Below are 23,377 nucleotides of genomic sequence, written 5' to 3'. Positions count from 1 at the left end.
CACTTAACACTGAATTACACTGTAAAAATCTCCCTTCAGGTCAGTCATCCAGTCAGTGCATTTACTGTGGATAACATACTTGCTAGCCAGATTTAATTGTCATGAACTAAAGTTATCCCTAAACATGCTTATTTTTGATAAGACTTAAAATTCCATATTCAGCAGTAATATACAGATGCTGATCCTGAAAATGTAGCTTCATTCCTGTCATTAACGATGTTTGGCACTGAAGAAATAAAGTAATTAACAAGTCTCTCTTGCATTTGCTTGCATGCATAAGGGATCTTTGACAGGGAAATACATGCATGCCAGTAGTGGCAGGATAAAAGAAATTCAACTGTCTGTAAAATTAGTCACTAGATGTTATATCAATGTAAGTACTGTCATTCTTTAAGTAGTACAGGAAGTTGTGAAGGTATTGTTATTGTACATAGGTGGTTTCTATAATTAACCACCATGCGTAAGGCTTGTGGTTTTTTTTTTGTTTTTTTTTTTTCAAAAAAGGCATGTCAGGAAGTAGTAGTATCATGTTTAAAAATTGCCTGGATCTTTGTGCCTTGTATTGTATACTACTTGTGGCCATGACAACCAATGATAGTAGCAAGACTGCAATGCCTCTGCAGTCTTATCACAGCAGCAGCCTACTGATGCGCTGCACGCAGCGTACATGAAGGATGCAAGTCCTGAAAAATTATGTGAGCACCTGCCGTTAGGTGTCTGTTCCCGAAATGCTAGCTTAATAAATACATTGGAGCTGAAACCAGAAACAACTTCATTTTGGTCTGTAATGTAGTCCAAGTTGCTCTATCTAGCACCTCAGAAGATTAGTCTATAGCCATTTCTATAGCTAGCAGAAGCTTAAGGCTACTGCAATGTCATTTTTTTCTATTTGTAGCAGTGCCCTATCATCACCTGAACTACATCGTGATGTATAAGATCACTTTCAGAAATGGCTTGACAAGTAATTAACATTAACTAAATTGCAAACAGAATTTAAATATGTTAATTTGATTAAACTTTTAAAAATATTCAGCTTTTCTACTTATATTCCAGTATCTCTCAATGTAATAATTCAGTGATGTAGAGTAGTTTTGATTTTTTTTCTGTTTCATCTATACATCTGCATTTTCTTTTCTATTGCACCTAGTTTAATATGTGTAAGTGTTTCCTATGTTAGCTTTCCTATGTTGTTTTTGTTTCCTGAATTTAGTTAAAAGGACTTTTAAAAAGACATGCTGATTGTACTGGTAATGTACAGTGCTTTATGTTTTAATTCTATGTAAAGCTTGAATGTATGTTCTTCAGATTTCAGAAGACCAGACAGGTGGAAAGCAAGAAGCCTTAGAAAGAATCCAACCGGTCAAAAAAGCAAACAGACCCCAAATGAAAAACTGTAGGCACTTTGCTTATACATCAAACCATCTGCTGTGCAGGTATAAGTAACACCTTGGGAGTATACATTTTACTCACTATTGTCCTACTCCCATTTTGCAAAAATACTACCCCAGCACTGTAGCAGTATAAAGCTAGAGTAAGGGAGCCCTGAATCTAGTTACATTTTACACATATGGTGCAATTATGAACAAAATAATTCTGCACTGAATCCTTCAGCGCTCATTAATTATATGTAGTAAATTAATAGAAATACTTTGGCCTGTAAGGGGGGGGGGGGGGGAGGAGGGGTATTCCCAAGCCATATGGACAAAGATAAAAATTAAAATCCCCAGAGTTTTCTTGCTGAAGGAACCAATACATCTCTGTGAATTAAAATCCCACAACTCATGAAGTCAAACTTACTTGAAGAAACAGATAAAACTAAAATAAAGAAGGCAACATGATTGGCTAAAACGCTAGTGAGAGAAATGTGGGTGTCCTCCATCTCGGTGAAAGGAGATTAGGCTACGAAATGGGAGTTTCTGGACCCAAACACCTCATCAAAATTATGTGAAATGCTCATGCATTTTAATCATGTCTATTCTGAAGCACTAGAATCAGATGCTGCATTTGATGGCTTACAGACCCGGAAGGCAGCTTTACTAACAGGCAGGTCAAACTAATAGATGTGTTAAAAGCTGTAGAGCATGTGAAAAGGAACAAGAGAAATAATAGCCTCTATACAGGCATTGTTAAGGAAACACAAATCTTTAACGTGAGTTTGAAAATCTCTGAAAATCAATCAGAATTTAAAATGTCAGAATAATTGGACTCCCTCAAGCAAATGGAGGAAAAAACTGTATTGCTTTTTCGGAACAGTAGGTTGTAAATGTGTTGCAGTTGAATTTAGCTAAAGATACAATATAGAGAATGTTGAAGGACTTAAGACCCCTGAGCAAGATGCAGAAAGAGCAATAAAATTCACTGTGACAGATGTATGCGACAGAGAGTATGCTGGCAGTAACTAGGAAAGTAATGTATATATGCCATTATAAACATCTTGAGAGATTATTTTTTGGTCCCAGATCTGAGCTTATGAACACAGGCAAAGTGAGAGAATTTGTTCTTATAGGAAAAGTTCTGACTCCCTATTCACCAACTTCTAGCCAGACAGGAATGGGAAAAAAGCTGTTTTGCATTAAAAAACGGCATATATACAAAGCATTTTAAGTGAACTTTTTTTTCTCTTTGATATTTTTTAATTCATTGGGCTGTTATCCGTGAATAGTAGCACTTTATGTATCCTTCAAAATTATGAAGTTCTTACTGGGGTACATCTCTTTCCACCTCCTTCCTTTTCTTCAGTAACAATCTTACTCCTATTACACCTCTCGGCATTGCCTGGATCTCTCCAGCAAATTTCAGTATGAACTCTTATCTTCCTACCTGCCTCTCTTCTCCTGTAGGCTGTATTTTCAGCTTGAAGCTACTTCCAGCCCTAAATTCAAGAACATTAAGTCACCAGCTGCTGTGACAGCCCTGAGCCATCCACTGAACTTCTTCAGCCTCTTCTTGGGATGCAGCGATTAGCACCTGGCAGCTTGGACAACTATTGCAAGGCAAGATGAAGAGCCATAGGTAAGGCAGAAGATGGTGTCTGAGACTAACTTCTCCTATAATGTGGCTACTTTCCCCTCCTTTTTTTTTTTCTATTATGGATAGCGCAATGATAATTTTTTGATTATAGTGATAGTGTGTCTGTATAAGGTGAAAGGGCTGTCATTTTTCCACAGGTTATTTTCTGAAGATATCTGTTATCTTCTGAGGGTTGAAAGTACTGAAGTTGCTTTATGAGGGTAAATGTTGCTATAACGCCAAAGGCGCGATAAGCTTAATCTTGCAGATTTTATGCAGGTTTCATGCCTGCATAGGCACTAATCCAGCAGACTTGATTCCTCTTTCACTTCAACTTTTTTTTTTGTCTAAGTAACTCCACGCATCATTCTATTCAGATTTACAGCAATGAACATGAGATTAGATTCAAGCCTGTAACGGGAGACATTTTGCAGCATCACTTAGTCACAGATAGCTCATGTCAATTTTGCTCACCTTCATGTCAGTGACAAAATCTCTCCCTGGTTTCAGTATGATCAGGACTAGGCTCTTCTGTCCCTTTTCTTGCTGTTCATCCAGAAGCTTGACACAAAGCATTCAGCAAATGAATGGAGTTTCTGCTTTCATACCTCAAATAGGAGAATGGGAGTACCTCCCACTTCAAAGAGGCTACCTCATGTCTAATGCTAAAACAAGAAATACCTGAGGAGCTCAAAAATTCTACTAGTTTGGCTTGAAGAATTCTTCAAATTACTAAAAAGAGAAATTTTGAGAGGGTAAATCTTTTTGCAGAGATGCCTTTCATTGTAAATAAGATTTTCATAGGAGGAAGAGATGTAAATTTATCAAATGATGAGCTGTTCACTGTGATGGGCCCCTCTTACAGAAGTAAAACCAAAAAAAGCCTAAGAAAGTGGAGAAATTTACTAAAAGTGTGTGTTGATCTTGCAGGGCTGAACCAACTTCTATATGGAAGAAACTTAAGATCTCACAAAAAAAAAAACAAGAGCTCTGTATCACAGATAAAGAGAACTGAGTGATCCCTCAACATTCCAGAAAATGGTGTGTGCTCCTGGAGTGTTTACTAGCCTCACAATCCACTGGAATTTTTTACAGATTTTTATCTTGACAAAATAAATTTTCCATTTAATTCAGCATTCTGGAAATTTCAAGGTATTTTCCCACTAATTTAAATCTAGCTGCCATAAATCAGTGGCTGATAATTTTGACGGCAAAACAGTTTATCTGTAGCTGTCCATTTGCTATATAAAATCTTCTCTTGGGATGGATTTTCCATGCTTGAGCAATGCTGAAAAGTGAGTATCTTTTTAAAGGTTTGGGTAAAATCCATTCAGCTTGAACAAACACATACTTCACATGGAACTTTCTCTCTGTATCTATAGATATATAGAGAGAGATACTTTATTCTCCATATTTTATTACTCAAAATAGATAACTCAGAAGTGGTTGAACTCTAGACTTGACGTATCTGAAAATTGTTCTTCCAGAGATGGGCGGGGACAGTAAATCTTTTTACTCTAGATGACAAATAGAGAATAGCAGAACTTCTCTTACCTAAAACTCCCCAAATAACTCACAATTTAATGTTATTTAAATTATGAGCATAGTTTCAATTTTAGGAAGCTTAATAGGTACACAAAAAAGAAGGTGCAAAAACACTGTATCGATGGTATGTCCTATAAAAAAAAAAAAAAAAGGGAGCATTTTTTAATTGTTCAGACAAGCCATTGAAGCAATCCTTACTATATTGTTTCTTTGTATTGCAGTTACCTGCCAGAAGAATCGTAGAGACTGATTTACCAGGAAAAATGGAAAGAGGAATGATTCTGAGACTCAAGAAAAGATAAAGAGATACGTATAAAGTAAATCTTAAATTGTGCTGGAATATTTGCTCAGATTTTAGGGGATGAAGGTCTCATCTTGCTTAATCCCAAGTGTATTGCCCTAGCATCATTCTTGCTGCTGAATTTTAAAAAAGATATCTTCACTTTCCATATCTTGGTTATGGATAGTGCAGATGGAAGAATAAAGAGTTCAAATAATTTACCAAGAAGGGCCATCATTAAACCACGATAAAATCCAAACAGGCAGTAGCATGCTTTAAAGTATCTTTCATATGTATTTTATATTACTCTGCTAAATACTCTGTCAAAGAGGAAACTGTATTTTTCCAGTATCTTTCTTAGGATTCTAGAAATTTGAGCATGTAGTAGTATAGATAATAAATACATATTATAACATGAGCTAAAAATAGCAAAAAACCACAGGGTCCTTCAAATGGAAGTCTAACAAATATGACTGGACTGAGAAAATAAATGATAGCTTTTCTCAGTTTTTGGCTAATAATACATATACACTATATTCATGTCCCACAAAAAGCAAATGCTTGCTAAATTATGAACAGGTAAAACAACAGGTTTCTGACGCGCTCTCTGATAAGCTATATTGAACAATTACTAAATTTTTAATGGTAAAGTGTTAACGTGTTTTATACAAAATTTTCTGAATTAATGTCAAAGAGTTTATTGAGAAGGTATGATAAAATCTGTTCTGAGGATAATATTAACTTTCAGAAAGTGTATGTAGTATCAGTTTCTGCTAGATGTATTGATTTTTCTACCATGTCTGTGAAAGCAGCCATACTAACTTATGGCTGAAAAGGTAGGTTTGCCTTTTATGGTTGAAAAGACAGTTAAATTGTTCTTTCAACTATTTTTTCTGAGAAAATAAATGATAGCTTTTCTCAGTTTTTGGCTAATAATTCGTGTGAATCTTATGTTCATGAAAGTGACAGTTTTATGAATCTCACAGGCAAAATTTAGCCAGGCAGTTACTACTCAAATTTCCCCAAATTTGCCTGTCACTGTGCTTTAATCTTTAACTGTTTAATCCGCCAGCTTCTCTGTAGGAAAAGAAATCATACAAATTCTGCAAGGATGAGTGGAACCACAGCTCCACACAAATCTTCCAAGTTCAGCACATTGTGTCCCCCATCTTGCTCATCCATATGTTATACGATGAAAGAATCAGTCTTTCTCCCAGTCAATTTCTCAACCTCCTCCACTTGTCAAAAGAATATAAGAGTGCTGTTATTATTTATAGCACAGTAGCACCTAGAGATTTCAAGTGAGATGGGAAGTCAGGGTACAATTTATCTTGCTAAAAGTAGGTTACTCGTACTGCCTTAGAGGTTTTGTTGTTTGGAGATGTTTTACCTGGACGCCCCCTCTATATTCATGAAACATATGCTGTCTTCACCCATATAAACAGCTACGTTCGGATGTGCCTATGAAGAAACATGTCTGGAGTGCTTCCCTTGCATAGACGCTCCATACACACCCATGTTATTCTAGGCACTTAAACCATGGCCAAAACGGTCATGATTCATCTCTTGCTTACTAACATCTACAATAAGCTTTTGCTCTTTACGTAACCATTATTTTTCATCAGGCAAGGACCATTACCCACCAGCTGGACATCTCTTGAATGAGGCACCTGTCAAGGTGATAGCAATCTATAAAGTACGCTCATTCAGGCACACCTGGCTTGATGCCTGGATCAGCAACAGTGTGAGCAGCAGGAAAAAGAGAGAAAGCAAGCAGACTTTTGTGGGAACTCTAGGTCGTGTAAAAACAGAGAAAGCAAGAAAGGTTATATAGGGTTTGATGGGAGATAGTACTCCAGGGCAAGGGGAAATTTCCATTTAGAGAGGGACTTAGTTGGGCTAGCATGAAGGACATGAGGTTCAATTTAAAAAGCCTGGGCTAGTGAGCAGAAGTGGACTAATACAGACCAGGTAATGAAATACTGGAGTCAGCCACCCAAAGCATGCCGCCGTGTTTGCCAGGCAATACACTCTTGTCATATACCACTTGCAAGAAAAGAAAGACTATATGGATACAACACTGCAGGATGCCCTGCCCATTATCCACTGCTTTCAAACCCACTGACAAAGCCTGCAATATGTTTTTCCCTCTGCCCTCCTCTGAAATAGGTCCATTTCTTCTCCCGGCATGTCATCAACATTGCCACCTCCATCAAGAAGAAAGTGAGCAAGAAGCATTGTGAGCATCCTGGCATTGTTTCCAAGATCCTCTGAAATTTTGTCAAGGCTCTGAGAAAACTCTCCGTGTTTTTCATTCACTTTTCAGTAGATCTGAGGCCCAGAACCAGACCATGTACCGTTTCTCTCCAGGATACTCAAAGCAATAGACAACACAAATATCAATATCCACAAATAACTCTGTGAGTTCCATCTCTTCCATTAGAAAACTTCTGATACAAATTGATGGCTACTTTTAGGAACCAGCTGCTGTCTAGAGATACACGTGCTGAGTTGCTCAGTCTGTTTAAAATGCCAAAATATTGCAGTTCAGCATAGCAGAGGTTAGATGGCTCCTGTAAGGATGCCCTGGCATGCCTGTGCCAATGCATACACCTTTCTCCTTCAGTTTAGCTACAAGGATAGGCCTCAGGGATGTCATCCTGACCTGGTCTTTGCTAGCACAAGGCATAATGGACTGACTGTGGTTACAGTGAAAGTGGGCTTTAATTTTTTTTTCTCTTCCCTATTTTTCCTTCCTTCTCAGGAGACAGTGCACTTATCTTGCAACCCTAGTTTCTCACTCTCATCCGGCACACTGAAGTGTGAAGCAGCACTAAAACTATTCACAATTGCTTATCTGCTCCATGGTAGATTGCCTTTGGTAGCTTGAAAATATGGCTGTGTTCCTTGTGCTTGATCTTCAAGTACCGTCTGTTGATCCTGCAGGGCAAGAGGCTGAGGAATGGCAGCCACCCTAAAGGAGGATGAGGAAAAACTGGACTGGGGTGAAGAGCAACTGTTCTGCAGCTCGAGGAAGACCCTGGAGTGGGGCCTGTTAACCCATGGTTATACCAAGAGACAGAGTGGTGGATTTCCAGCACTGCAGACATCAAAGACAGGACAGGTGCTACAGTGTTGTTGGGGCTCATCAGGTGCAAGTTGTTGTCATATACTACTGCCCTAATCAAGGGAGCTCTGATTCAGCAGATGAAAAGGAAAACACAAACAGGTAAGTATGATGAAAGTAGAAAATAATTTAATATAGGCTGAAAAGGTAAAGAAGAATGTAAAGAAAGATCAAAACAGAAAAAGAGAAAAAAACAACCCAGAATTTAGGGCTGCCTGTTTATCTCTGTGGTCATTTGTTATGCTGTCTTTTGGGTGGTCCTTCTCCTGGAGAAAGAGCCAGATGACAGGCCAAGCACAATTTCAGCTACTTCAATGCAGTCTCAGCAGGCTTTTGTTCAGGGATACTGTGGGGAAGGGCTTTTCCTTTCTCACCTTATCTCCCTTTGCCTGACAAGCATGCCTGACAAGCATGCCTGACAGTAGCCGAGACATTAGTGACATCATCGGGAGCTGCTGCAGCAGCAGCAAGAATTACTTCAAAGGTGACGTTTGTAATTTCACTTTGTGCCAGTGTTCTACTGGTGTCAATGATAGGAATCTCACCAGCAGAACTGGGTTTGTGTGATGGAGCTCTAAAAAGCTTTGCTCGTCCCTGACTGCTGGTAGACAGGGCCACTTGCCCACACCAGAAGACATGGTAGACCAGCACTCCTTTTTAAATAATTGCTAGAAATCATGAGCTCTCAGGAAATGCATCTCTGCAAGAGGTTGGACATACCTTTGAGTTCCTGCTAGTGTGACCACTGTACTGGAGACTTAATGTAGCAGACATTGATAGATGGTCCAGCCAGGCACAAGCATCTAGAGATTAAATGTCAAGCTTTAGGTTGAATCACCTCTATGGAAGATTTTCCCCTGCCAAGCTGATAACTTGGCCTGGGTAATGCAGAGCACCAAAGCTGCTCTGCACCTGTGCTCCTATTTAGTGCCCAGGGCTCCATTTATGACACATGGAACCAGAGGGAGAAGCATTTGGTTGGTACAGCCATGGGTGCCTATCGACCTCTGGACTGTTCAGGAAATTCAGTTCAAGGAATTGCCTAGACTGAGAACAGAACAGGGTTAACTGCATACAGGTATGCTGAATTCCCATATATCAGCATAGCTTCAACGATTGAGATGCTGAGAGTTAAAGGGATTCGTAACAGATGTGAGGATACCTGACCTCTCCACACTCCGTCCTACGAAAGATGGATGACAAGCCCAATATTTTGAAGTGCACAAGGCACTCATAAGTTTCCCAAGTACCTCCATTTGAACCTGGAAGAGGCTTCCCATCTAGCACAGGACTACTTTGTGGCAGCTGCTGTTATTGGCACAGCGCTACCTGCATCAGAACATAACCTGGACTAGGATTTAGCCTATGTCATCAATTGGTCAAAATCCAATTTGGGGCCTGAAGAAGGGGGACAACAAGGAAATAGAAGTTGAGGAAGCAGAGAGATTTTGTTATTTTCTGGTGTGAGATAAGATTTCACTGTCCTGTCCAAGAAAATGTCTGTATTACTACAGAAATCTGTCAATATTGGCCCTGATCTTCTTCCAGTAAGTCACGTGAATGATGGTGAGCTTCATAATATCATGCACACTCTCGTTCTAGTAAAAGGTATGGGACATTTTTGATATGCATAAGTATGCTGGAGATGGAGGCTTTGGCAGAATTGCTGACTCGCCATCTCTTATCTTCCCATTTCTCTTTAAACAGTGAGGAGCTGAGAAAGCATAGGTAGGTAGTTCTGCTCTTACTTCTGGTACAGTCCTAGCTACCTGACCCAGGTCCCCTTCTGTCCTGCACCCTTGAAATTTCTTGGCCCCTTCCACACGTAAGCTCTCTATTCATGGCTATATCTACGTTAGCAAGTACTGTGACCCAATAGGAACAGATCTGCAAAGCAAATTGGCTACTGCTGGGTACCAGGTGTCAACTACATGTATTTCCTTCCCAGCAGTTGGGTGTATGTGCAGGTACCTTGATACAGCACTGTGAAGCTGAATCATTATGGAGAACTCAGTTGTCTGGATTGTCCCCTACTGCATAAATGGACAGATGAACTGTGACTCTGTAAAAGTACTTTTTTTAGGAGAGACCTTTAGCCTAAATGTATTTGTCTGCTCTTAGTCAGATGAACTGCACCCTCAGAGTTAGAACCACAGTCCAAGCTTCAGCTTTGTGAACTCTGTATTACCTCTTAGGAGAAGATCTATAAATTTCTTAGGTTCATTTCCTCTCTAAAATATGCATATGGAAAAAAGAATTCATCTTTGATTTCCAAATTATCTTAAAGCTTTCATCACACACAGCCAGGGAAAGGAGCGTTATTACTGAAAAACTGAATCAAGCTCCTGCATCTCCAAACAGGCATTTTCTGCTTCAGAAGATTCTTAAGAGCAGAAGATTTTTACAGTTGTGTATTCCTTTGTAGTTATGTGGTCTAAGAGACATTCATGCAGGTTACACCCAACAAACAAGTGACCAAAAATGGGATTTATGGCTCAGTGAAACTGTACTGTTATTTTTTAAATATATAACACATCTCTGTAGGCCCACAAAGATGATAAGATCCACTCTTTAGTTTGTTTTCAGGATTAATTTGAACTTAAAAGGGTAGATAACTGCCTTGACAGGAAACAAGATCCATATATTATTAACACAGTATTCCTTTCCACCCCAATAAGATTTTAAAAGTAGACTTCTGAGACCAATTACAAAAGTTTATTTTGCAGTATAATGGAAGTGTCCAAAACTTTCTACCATTACTACTGTGGAATTATAAGTAGAAAAGAAATCCTTGAAATTCTTAGGTTTTATTCCAAACCAACAGATCAATAACAATAATATATATGACCTTTGTTCACATGGGAGCCCAGTTTCAGGGTTCTCATCCTGAAGTTTTACAGCTATCGACTTCAGTATTTTTTAAATGTGATCGAATATTTTAAAAGCTTCTTCCTAAAATGTCTCTTTCCTGTAAGGCAGTAACTACTGCAGAGCATATATAAACAAAATGCCACTCTGACTTAGCTTACTCCAATTTATTGAATGGGGCTTATTGATTATTTGATTACTTGGTGTAAACACATCTTTAATTTTGTGCACACTACTATTTTCTTAAAACAACAAAACTATCATAATCAAATACAGGTCAAGCTAAAAGACAAAAAGGCATTTCTACACTTCAGATTTCAGCATCTTACTCAAACCCTGCAAATCACTAGGAGAACAACATATGAGATTTCTCTGTATCACTAAACAAGAACACACAGAAAACATGAGGACAGAACTCCCTGTTTAGATACTACTTTCACCATTGCACTACAGCTATATTTCCTTTTCCCTTATACATTTGCTTTTTCATTTGCTTGAAGTACACTGAAAAATTAAACCTGTAGAAGAAAAGACTTTATGATTATGATTTCATAATGTCGTAAGTGGGGAGAACGTTTGTTTGTGGTCTACCATATCACAGGATGGCAAACTGTGGTTCGAAATGCAGACTTATTTGAAGTTCCATTTTACTTTGGAATGACCCCACATCTGAGACTAAAATAACGCAGAGTACTATTTCTCCTACAGAATAAAAATAGAGTGACTTTGCTTTGTCCTACACATCAGCCTTGTGGACTATACATCATAGACGTTGTATACACATTCATCCATCATTTCTGTTTCCTATGTGCAGGGACAAATCACCTTTTTTTTAGTCTGTCTATTGCACTTCAGCTGCCAAAAAAGCAAAAGTATATATGAAGGCTATTTTAAATTACTTAATAAAACCTTGCTTACATAAATCTTCTAGGTAAAGTGCAATGTGTAAAGATGCTTTAGTGCACAGGTAAGTGTATACCTTTTTCCGTTACTTGATTTTATCAAACCTGATTGAAACAATGTTTGTCTGAGAGTTGTTCCAGGAACAGCATAACAGGAAACCTTGCTTTTTATGGATTTATGTTTGACATCTAGCCACTTCCCCTACACCTGTAGTACCCTCAGGATAATCCTATTGCCGTCGCGTTTTCTTCTTCATCACAGTATTTCCCTGCTGTTTCTCATGTCCCTGGCTGTTTGACTGACTAGTGGTCAGGACTTGCTGGCTTTGGTTTGGAGTTAATGAAGAGCTGACCAATTAGCTAGTATGTACATGGTGACTGGCCATCTGACTCCCGCCTCTTAAAACAAATAGGGCTCTGAATTATAACTCTCCCTCAGTGCATACCGTAGTAAGGTCCATCTTCTCCAGCCAGCCACTGATTTTCAGAAAACTAGTAAGAGCTTCATGTTATAAGACCTCAAGTTTGATTACAGTAGGTCAGCGCATCCAGAAGTTTTTGAGGGGACAGACTAATAGACAGGATCACTGCATAATCGTTTTTTGCTTGGAAAACCAAGCAAAAAAATAGTTAACACCTTTATTTTAAAAGCCTTCAAATGTAAGATAAAAATTCTACATTTTTATTAATAAGACTAATTAAGAAAAAGTAACAACAAGACGTTATTTAAAGCATTTCAATTTGAGATCATTAAATTCTATTTTAATAATATTCTCTGCTATTACTGAGACAGGTTATAAAGAAATGTTGCATAAAAAACTGTAAGATGAAAGGTGCTTAAATGGAAATGATTTTGCAATTTAACAAATTAAACTTGAAAAGAGAAGGCTCAGATAAAAAATATAGCTACTTCATTGATAATGTCAGTATATTTTTCTAAAGTTTTGTTCTTGAAGTAGGAAATAGAAACCATTTTCATCTTGGCTTTATTCCAAATTTCATAGTTGAGAGCAATCAAGTTAGCCTTCACAGCTTAGTTAGAAAGGCTCAAAGTAATTAACAGAAATATAATTTAAGAAAATTGTACCTTCTTGAATATCACATTTGCACCGAGACAGCATAATTGCCTCATTCCAGCCTATTGGAAAATCCACGTGCTTCCCAGAACCTAACGTGCTAAGACCTAATTTTCTCTCTTTGAAAGGAAAAGGGTAAAAGGGTAAAGAAAAGTTTTAAAATGTTTTGGTTCATTTAGCTGATGGTACATCTTTCCCACAAGCAAAAACCACTTTGTGTGAAGGGAAAGTGCATATTTTAAAGACAGCATGAGATGAGCTTGGTGATGGAAAACTCAACAGTAGGAGTTAATGAGGCATCAGTGTTAAATCTCTAGAGTTAACACTTAAGTAAGAACAGGCATTCATACCTATAATTATAGCCTTATTACCCTTTTTAAATATCTACAACAAAACCACTTATTTACCACCTCTGATAATGAATCTGTGACTCCAGCCAAGGTAGTGCCAGAATGTTATGACAGCCTATGTAGCAATGAAGTTGCTGGCAAATCTGAAAATGCATTACTCTGCATTACTTCAGGGTTTTGTTGTTGAAATTTTTCTAGATCAAAACATTTTTTCTTAATAGACACCTGTTTATGGAGTATTTTGTTACTACATGGACTGTTTTAGAGTCAAAATGTTGGGTCATTTTTGGTCATTAAATGAGGAAAATATGTAATAATCAGATCTGTTAACATTTTGCACATATATAGCAATTCCTGTGAAAAATAGAAGCATCTGAATAGTCTTGCCTTTCTCTTATTATCCACATTTGAGGACCTGGTAGGGACTGACACTATCAGGCAGCTTTTATGCGCTAGTAATTCCACCAGTAAGGAATTAAAATGAGCCTTTCCCCTCTTAACATTGGCACAATTGAGGAGATGGCAGCAATTCTGGACACAGAAGATAGGACCAGCTGTTGGCTTTAAAAAAAAAAACGCACACAGTTGTCTACAGCAGCAGGCTGACAACCTGAGGTAAAACTGTGCCAGCAAGGGGCAGGCATGATCTTACTGATTTGTCTATGCCAGCCCCTCCAGAAGCTCGTCCTGCTGATGGTCGCAAGAAAGTAATCTGACTGTGTGGAGTTAGGGCTACTGCTGGAGGAGGGCAGAAGTTTCACAGCAGCACATCCTATTCCCAAGCCTCTCTACATAAAGGAAAGCATAGCTGTCCAAGGCTGACTTATTTTATTCCCATCCTTAAGGTAGCAAAATTCAATTTGGTCTACACCGCTACAAAGTGGTGAGCCACTTCCGACTGGAGATGTCAGAATTAGCATTTTCAGTAAATGTACAGTGCTGAGGCTGTTATTTTCATCTCTCTATTCCTGTTCACTAAAGGAGGCTGCTTTTTTACTACAGAATATTTTGTAAAGCATTCTTCTAGTACTGAAATGAATTTAGAGTTAATTTGATCAAAAAAGGGTTGCTAAGCTCAAGCACAAAAGCTGCCAAACCTCACTAAGTTGCCCGTGCTGTGGTGCCAATTATAGGAGGGGTCTGGGGGCTCTTTTAGCCAAAGCTGCTTTCCTGCCAAGTTGAAGAACTACAGCACAAGAGAGAACTTTCAACACGAAAGGCCATGACTTGTAAATAGGACCTTAATTGTGTGTCATAATGTCTGTATTTTCCATTTGGAACGTAGAAGAAACTACATTAGCACCACCACTTTCTCTTTTGGGCTTATTAAATGCCAAGTATTTTGCTTTTTTAATATCTTTTCAACTTGAATGACCACTCTGTTTCTACACATTATGTATTTTTGGCTTGGGAAGCCCACAAGGAATCATCTGGGGTCTCAAAATGCAGTGTTTACTGTTTTCTCCTTTCAAAACAGTTGCAAAGATTTTAATGGAGACAATAAAATGAAACATAAAATTCATCAAAGCAGCACTGCAGCTCAACAGTTTCTCATAATACTGCTGAAAATTCTCTTGCACAAACTTTGATTTATAGAACTATAAGCTAGTTAAAATTTGTATATTTTTTCTGTTATATTTAGAGTCTTATTGAAGCACTAGGACTGGGACCTCAGATACAAAATTAGCCATTTGACTATACGTAAGCCATTTGCTGATTTAACATCCCATTATTATGCTGAAATAAGATATACACTATTAAATTACATTTACATTTTCTGGTAGTCCCTCCTATACCCCAGATCATTAAGAATAAGATTGAAAAAGCTTATGTTTTTTGTAAAACCTCACTCAAGCAGTGGTTTCATGGCAGCTTAAGCTGGTCACATTGCCACAGTATTATCTTCTGAACAGGCCGTGTATTCCCAGCCCTACCACTGCACTGAACATCTGAGACCACAGGGTAAACCAGTTGAGGAAGCTCATGTGAAAACTAACTCTACTAGAGGGGAAAATAAAAGTGATTACGTCTCACACAGATCAGCTCCCTTCACCAGTTGAACCCGCGGTCTCACAAACGGTGAGGGAAGGCAAGAGTATAATACATGTCTAGGGGCAGAGGAGAAGGTGGGAATCTATGTGCCTAGGCTTAAATTGGCTACCTCTACCACAAAGCAGTGTCCTTCATGCCCTTGGAGAGAAATACAGCCTTTGAGACCTGGAGTACAATCCTGGCCCTGCTGGCATCAGTCTTACCCCTGTCTCTGCCTGCTTTTTGGTGGCTGCAAGAAGTGTCCTGCCTTGATTGAACTCGGCAGGAGAAATTTTGCATGATGTGATAGCTTAGAGACAAAGCAGTAGATTGCATTTTAAATCATCCTCTGCTTGCTACTGATGTTAGATTATTGCACATTGCTGGGTAAATAATGTGATGAGAAACATATAAACTCTAAGGATGTCTGATAATCAGGCACAGCCTGAATTTGTTTGAATTTGAGGCCAAACTGCACATGAATTCCTACCATAATAGGGTAGGAAGGTCCATTGCTGGGTGTCCATGCTGTGCATGGTACGGCTGCACTAAGGTGACACATTGGCTGAGAATGAGCTGCCTGTGGAACCGGAGGCTGTTTCTGGCTTAACTAGCTTGGCTGTTACGCTCCTTTCTGGCCTCTAGTTAGTGTCTCTGCAGGGCTCTGCACAGTGTGGCTCACTTAGCACCAAGTCAGGCATCTCTTTACATTGTTGTGCTTTGCACAGTGGAGGCATATCCCAGGAGCCTGCCGACTGATTTGACTGGGCTTTAGAAGATCCCCTGTAAATACTAAGATAAACTTCAAAAGCAGACAGTTCTAATTATGCCTGGCAGAAAGACTTCCTCTGATATCTAGGCACAACAATAGCATGCCTCACATAATAAACACTGTGAAAGAATTTTTTTAAGGAATAATGTCACTGCCTACCTCCCTGTAAAGAAGATCACAGCCTCATATGATTTAATTTCATTTATGTCACTACTTTTACTGCCTCAGTATTCTAATTATTAAAACTTTAAACTTTTTTTTCTACTTGTATAGAAAGAGTTGAGGGATGTTGAAAACCACATGGGAAAATAAATAAATAATGTATATGGTATGTAGATAGTACAGAAGTTGAGCTCTTCTTGCAGTACGTACCTTGCATCTGGCAAAGCTTTTTTCTAGCTAGTTCTAGGAAGCGTTCTTTATCCTCTGGGCTTTCTGCCTGATTGACCTTCTGAATGAATTTGTGTGTTATTTCCAAGGTATACCTTGGAAAATACAGAAAATACGGCACAAATACAGTTCTAATTTTTATTTCTTTTTGAATTAATTGCAGAGTACTTTGCATCATTGTTACAAAAGCACTTTTTATTCTCTTATTTTTAAATAAGATTTTAATTGAGATACGTCTTTTATAATGATGTTGTACTAAACAATGTAAGTCCTCATAAAATGCTTTATTTGAAAACCACTGCAAGGGAGAGCTAAAAAATTAAGAAAGAATTAGTGTGTTGCTGAGGTTTTGCAGATATCCACTCACTGCTATGGCATAGGAAATCCTGATCCTCAAGAAGTTTTGCCATTTTTCCATAGGTCAGGATTTGCTCTTTTTTCATGATATGGTAGTGGCTGGGAGATCAATAACATATACAAACCTGTAAATTGGCTCTTCCCACCATAAGATCATGTTACAGTGAGGTGTACCTTGTTGGGCCGTTAAAACCACAGCAGTATTCAAATAATACTGAAAACCTGGTTCAAAGTACTGACTTGCTGAGCCTGCAGCCAGTCAGAAACAATGTCTCTGGCAGACCCATGAGTAGCTCTTCTTGCGTTACGGTGTCAAATCTGTAACCTAACCAACTTAGCTGAAATTCTAGCGATACAATTTACTATATTGAATGCCAGGAGTCAGCAGAACCCAGGCCGTGTCCTGAAAAGCAGAGCTTTGTCCTTACGCAGCTCCAAGTGCAGATTCACCGTACAGCTAAGCCAGTCTTACAGCCTGTGCCATGAAAAAGGAGTCCACTCACTGCTGCAGCAATGTGCTCTGCCTTCTTCCCTCATGCCTTATGAATATCTCAGATTTAAACTAGTAGAAGACTCTTCCCGGTTTTGTAAGTTTAGTCGCACGCTGATTTAGCTCCCCACTGTGCCTCACCATGGGGCTAGGTGGATGCCAGTGCCGTCACAAGGGAAGTGGCAGGAACACAAGGCTGGAGGTGGAAGGGGGAGAACGAGAGAGCACAAAACTCTTTCCAGTGGCAGCTGATCCTTAGCTGTGTTGCAAAGTACACCCTCCGTCCCTGCAGCATAGGCTTTGTCAGCCTGTTTTCTATGCCTTTAAAAGCTCCAAGCATCTCAGGTGCCCTCTGCAAGCTGCCACATCCATAGGTTTCCTCCTTTGATATGAAAGTACACTCAGTACCAAATTTTGTATCTCATTAAATATTGCACCGTAGAGACAAAATGAATTGTAATTTCACCCCCAGGTTAAAGAAAAAAAGAAAACTGTTCCGCTTGTAGTGCTTTGCTTCATGTTTAATTCAATTAAAGTCTACATTTTAAATATAAATGGAATGGCCAAAAAGTTTCCAGTCTGCTGCACCAATGTCCCATGGAATTTAGACCCCGCTTGTACATAGGGCTTTGATGCTAACCAGAAGGTACGTTTAGAAACAGCGCGTTGGAATCGGCAATTAAACAAAGTAGTAAATTAAAACTAATATCAATAAGTGAAGACAGGCGGGAAATAATCAGCAAGTGGCAGAAAGTGAGATGTATTCAAGGCAAAACTGAATCTGAAATCTGCTGGAAAAAAGGCATGTGATCCGTAACTTGGGATATAGCAACTTACACAAAAGCCTAGCTTAGTCCCTGGCCATCCCTAGGGCTGGAGAAACAAAAGGCTGGCACAAGGCTGGCCTTGGTCCTCTTACCTTATCATTGTCTTATACTGAGAGCAGCTTAGTTGCTCTGAGGGAATACCTCCTGGGTCCAAGAGGTTCCTTATCAGTGATTCTTCACCACTGTGTCAGAACCAGTTTGTAATGTAAGGTGTGTCTATACCACGGATGGAGAAGCAGTTTGATAAAACGTGCAGCATACCTGAACTAGCTTTAACTTCGTTAGCCTGGGAGCCCGTGAGCAGCATGGGCCAATCCTGGGAAATCAGTAAGATGGATAGTCCCATGGGCAAGCCTGTGCCAACACACCTCCACCACTATTGCTGCTGAGCCTAGCTCAGCTACGCCCACACGGACTGCCCCCGTGCCTCTCACTGCAGCGTAGGCACTCGCTGTGAAACAAGTCTACGAGTCCATCAACGTGCTAGCAACAAAATAAGATATACTGGATAAATCAAAAAAACTCATGAGTCTTTTCCGCTGTCGAGCCATATTTACTGTCCTGTGATGGCTTTGGGTGAATAAAGTCTAAGATGTTTTTTCCATCCCTGATTCTGAAGATTCAGTGATACATAATACATGTCAGAAACACAAAATATTGAATGATTAGATATGGCATTTCAGCTTTCCCCAGGCTATGTAAAAATTAAATCAAAGAACGCTGTACTTTTCCCACAGTCAGAGGAAGGTCCCAAGGCAAAATCATCCTCTCTAATCTACTTTTCTACTTCTAGTATGTATTTTACAAATAACTTTTGCCTTATCAATTATTTTACAGCTACTAACTGCAGTCTGTGATCCATTATTGAAAAGCAAGAAGACTGCTCATTTGTAGCCTTATGTGTAGAAACTGAACTGCTTAATTGGATGCTTCTCACAGGCTGCCACAACTCATTTTAATGAATTTTTAATGACAATATAATGTAGCTATTCTTAACCAATAGCTGACTGCTGCAAAAAGGAAGGCTTCACAAATACAGGCATTGGAGTCTAACCGTGCCCTGCAACCAAAAAAAAGTACAAAACCAGAAACCCCAGCAAGTATCTACAAATCAAGAAAAGTCATCTCAAAAATATTACTGAACACATTCTCATCAGTGTGATGACCAGCTACAAGAATATTAATGCTACCAAAGCATTGCATAAATAGCTCAATTTTAGATTAAGAATTACTAAGAATCACATCGTATTTATGAACTAGTGCTTTGATGATTTAATGCTTTATCATATATATGTCATTGCAACATTTGATTATCTGTGTAATTTTTAAAAGAAAAGTGATGCAGGTACCAAAATTAGAACGTGCAGAGTCTTATTTTTACATCCTTTTTGTCTGATTTTCTTCTCCCCATTGTTTTGTATTTGCTTTTCCTTAAAGATTGTTGCTCTTTTCAAAGCAGGCCTGGAAGAACTGACCATTGAAAAGCTCCAGGCTGTTTGCGCAGATACATGGGACCCCACAAGTCCAAACACCATAAGTAACATCTGGATAGATATGCTGCAGCTCACCCATGAGGAGGTCAGGTGTGGAGAAATGAGTGGATCTGAGGTCAGTCTGTGCTTACAGTCATTCTTTAACCCCTCAGATATGAAATGTCTTTGCTTCATTTTTGTATCTCCATTCTTCCATGTGCCTCTCCCACACACTTTTTTTTTTTCAAGGCCAACCCTGACTCATTCATCTGTGGAGATCTGCAGCAGTCAGCTTCCCGCCTCATCTTTCCTCCCTTTGAAAGGGATAGCTAATAAATCTGATGCAAATAGAACATAGGCTCATAAATAGCGTGAAAATGACCCGGGGCTAACACGGTTGTCAAGCAACCAATTCCCTGCTAATCACTTCAGCTAGTGATGCAAATAGTTTAGCTTCGGGTCTGGCAAGTCTTTTCTGAGCAGAGGAATTGCTGTCCTACTCTACTATCCCATGTGACCCCGTGTCACATCTCTATCAGCAAACTGTATGAGATATTTCAGAAGGATAAAAATTCTGACAACTGGGAAATGACTCATGCACTGGCAGCTTTTTTCTAACTCTTAATTTTTAGTGATGGACATAATGTGTCTTGTATATATTTATTCTAATGCAAAGATGAACGTTCTCGCAAGACTAACATCTTTCTGACAGTGGTATTATTTGTCAGTGAGTTTCACAGAATTAACTGTGTTCTGTACGTTTTAAAACCTCTTATTTCAAATGTAGTTCCTTTACATCCCTTTGTATCTCTCTTTACCCTCTATTATGAAAAATGCTAATTAAAAGTGCACAGTATACTGTCTTAGTTATTACTTTATGTTCTTCCCTTCCATTTTTTTCTTATGTCAGCTGACTAGTTTTTTCTGTTTCCCAACACAGGGGAATCACCTGAAGTCCCTCCTGTATTATCGCTTTGAAAAAGGACTATGAGAGCTGAATGCAGCATTCCAGCTGAGGAAGTCTGTATCCATTCTACTGCATACGGAGAGGGTAGTTCCACTGAATCATTCATAAATAGCTCTGTACCTTTTCCTCATTAATTAAATTAATTTAAAACCTAAGACTGTGGAACAATAGTAGAATTATTTCACATGTTGAGTTTATAAGGATATTTCTTCTAAACAATAAAAGCATTTGAAAATATAGCTCAAACTGTTTTAGAATTTTATCATTAGCATCTTAACATATTTTCCTGTTCTTTCAGATTGCTCCTCGCAATATGCGTTCTTTGGCTATCATCTCTTATCTGTTCATCTAACCCCACTGGGTTTCTGAAATGCTACACATTTTTCTTTGATTTTGTCTAGCCGACAGAATTCTGTATTACTTGCAAAATCTATCACCTCACCATTTGTGTACTTTTACCAAATGATTGATTAATTCATTAGGCAAGTTCACCTCCAGTATGCCCCAACAGGACTTCTGCAGTGCTGAAAAATGTCCATTAGCCATCAGTGCTTTGTTTCCAATCTCTCAGTGAATTTCCCATCCAGGACAGTCATTTACCTCTGCCCCTATGAGTATCTGGTTTCCAGAATAGGATCTTATGGGAGACTTTTTGAGTCAGTAATTATAGCTGGTAGGTCTTCTTCCTCCACGGTCCTGTGATGGTTCAGAAACAATTATCTGAGACTACAAAGGTAAGGTTTTTAACTACAGCAATAGGGATGGTTAGTCTTTGTATGTCAGTGTTATTTTTGTTTCAAGCTATGTATATGGCAGTTCAAAGAAAGCTCATTAAAGTAAAATGTTCAGATTCCATCTCTAGTGCTTTTAATAATAATATTTATTATTATTTTATATCATTTGGTTATTTTATATAAAAAATGTACATATAAATAATGTTGTACTTGACGTTATATTCTTCTATTAAATATCTGTTATTATGATTATCTTGAAAATCTGCACTAATTTTATTGAGATTATTCTGTCTTTCCAGCAATTCTTTTATTTTTTTTGCTGAATTTGGGGATGATTGCCATGCAAGATTAAAGCACAACAAACACTTTCCACAAGATCTCGCTCACTCTTTCAAAAGTTGTTGCGAAAGAGTTTCCCCTAGGTATTGTACTTCCAGAAGCAGCTGCAGAGAGCCAGAGCGCTAGTTCTGTGATTCAGCTGTGGGTCCTTCTTCCCAAGAGACGGAGCCATGATGGCACGACTCGGCGCAGAAAGCCTCACACTCAGACACAGCTGGACAGTGAAACTGATGCCACCCCAGGCCCGTCACTTTTTTGAAGGCTTGCTGCACTACTCCATTTCTGAGTTAACTGCCAGGACCAGTTGTCCTACTGGCAGTAAATGGAGTATAGAGGAACCCTGTGATCTGGCCAATATGCTTCCAGGCAGACGCGCTGCCAATTTGTTCATTTCTGATATAGAGCTGCTATGGAGAGCCTTCCTACCACTGTAAATTTGATTTAAGGAAAAAATAAAAGCATATCACATTAATATCAATTCTATGTTAAAGCAATTGTTTTGATTTGTTATTTTTCTGTGTTGATAGAAGAAAAATTATTTAGACCAGTGGACTGGCAGATATTGAGGAGTTTCCATAGAGAATTCATAGCTCTCTCTTGTTAGTTGACTTTCAATTGTATGTCAGATGCCTGATTTGGGATTGTATCCTCTGTAATTTGATTTCCTTTTTGGCTGTTTACAGATGTAATCTATGATCTTAGATTTCTGAAAAATTAATGTTGCTGGAACAAGGTATGTTCTGAGCAAAAGAATTCAAAGCAAAATAAACGGACTGCTGACCCTGGGGTGCCAGAATTAAGCCAAAGCAAGAGGATCTTTCTAAGTAAGTAAAAGACTCTTAACAGTCAAAAGATCTTGTAGTTTCATTCGAAGCGACCTCAAGCCATTTAGAAGTTAGCATGAGACTTACATTTTATTTTAACATGAAATTTATAGTGGTTTATTGGCCTTAGGATTTAGACAGCTGAAGGTCATACCTTCATACCAAAGTAATGCAAATGAATGCCAGACATGGCATATTCAATAAAATAATAAAATCTACTAACTTTACAAATTGATAAGAAAAATCAGACCTAACAGTATATGCAATCAGTTCTAAGTTTTATAATCATGTGTCTGAATTCTCCAAAAAATGGCAGAAGAGAAAAGGATTACTTGGAACAGACATCCTAGGAAATTTCTCCATTTTTGTACCTAACGGGTAGCCTAATTTTGCTTTTAGCATGGACACGCTCTTTTTTTCAAATCCTAAGGGACCACAGACTGCAGTGGTTAAGTAGGTAATATATTAGTTATCTCAGAAGCTCTATGCAGGAAGTTAATGACCTATAGGAACTGAAATTTTAACCATATGCTGTTCTACATAACATAATAAAATGATGTTACAGGGATTTATTTAAACTTCACTCACGTAGGCTTTCCATTCTTGATTTTGTGCAAAGAACTTTGAAAATACTCTTTCAAAAATCTCTTCCGAATTTCTTCATATTGCTTATTAGATAGTATTGCAAATCTGTATACCACTGGAAATTTAAGAACTGATAGCCGATCTAAAAAAACAAACAGAAATATAGACTATAATAGAGTCTTCCGATTTGTTTTTCTGAAATGTACTCTGATAGCAAATTTCCATTCACAACTGACTTCTAAAAACGTAAGTATGCTATAACGTTGCCATACTTTTTAGAAGGTTACACTTTTGAAAAGCATTACAAAAAGTATATAAGCGTGACTTTGAATAAGTCACTTCACCTCTCTGTTGTCTATAGTTTATTCTTCTCTCTATTGTATATAGTTTATTTCTTTCATAAGACAAGATAAAATATATGTCCTTTTTAAT

General features: G+C 38.4%; 1 long non-coding RNA gene across 7 annotated transcripts in view; it reads left to right on the top strand.

The window, feature by feature from the left end:
• The window catches only part of LOC104150972 (uncharacterized), a 257,069-nt gene extending 235,818 nt beyond the window's left edge, over positions 1-21,251 (top strand). For 3 of the 7 annotated variants that reach the window (XR_011138040.1, XR_011138043.1, XR_011138042.1), the window contains 5 exons: positions 2,841-3,012; positions 4,776-4,871; positions 7,781-8,063; positions 19,481-19,632; positions 20,437-21,251. This is a non-coding gene — a long non-coding RNA (uncharacterized lncRNA). Of the gene's footprint in view, positions 1-1,305; positions 1,434-2,840; positions 3,013-3,939; positions 4,051-4,775; positions 4,872-7,780; positions 8,064-19,480; positions 19,633-20,436 lie in introns of all 7 variants that reach the window. The other 4 variants (XR_011138046.1, XR_011138044.1, XR_011138041.1 and 1 more) reach the window with 4 other exon arrangements.
• The last annotated feature ends 2,126 nt before the right edge of the window (positions 21,252-23,377 follow it).

The sequence above is a fragment of the Struthio camelus genome, chromosome Z (assembly GCF_040807025.1).
Source record: "Struthio camelus isolate bStrCam1 chromosome Z, bStrCam1.hap1, whole genome shotgun sequence".
In the NCBI taxonomy this organism is placed as follows: Eukaryota; Metazoa; Chordata; class Aves; order Struthioniformes; family Struthionidae; genus Struthio; species Struthio camelus.
This window is presented reverse-complemented; position numbering and strand designations above follow the sequence as displayed.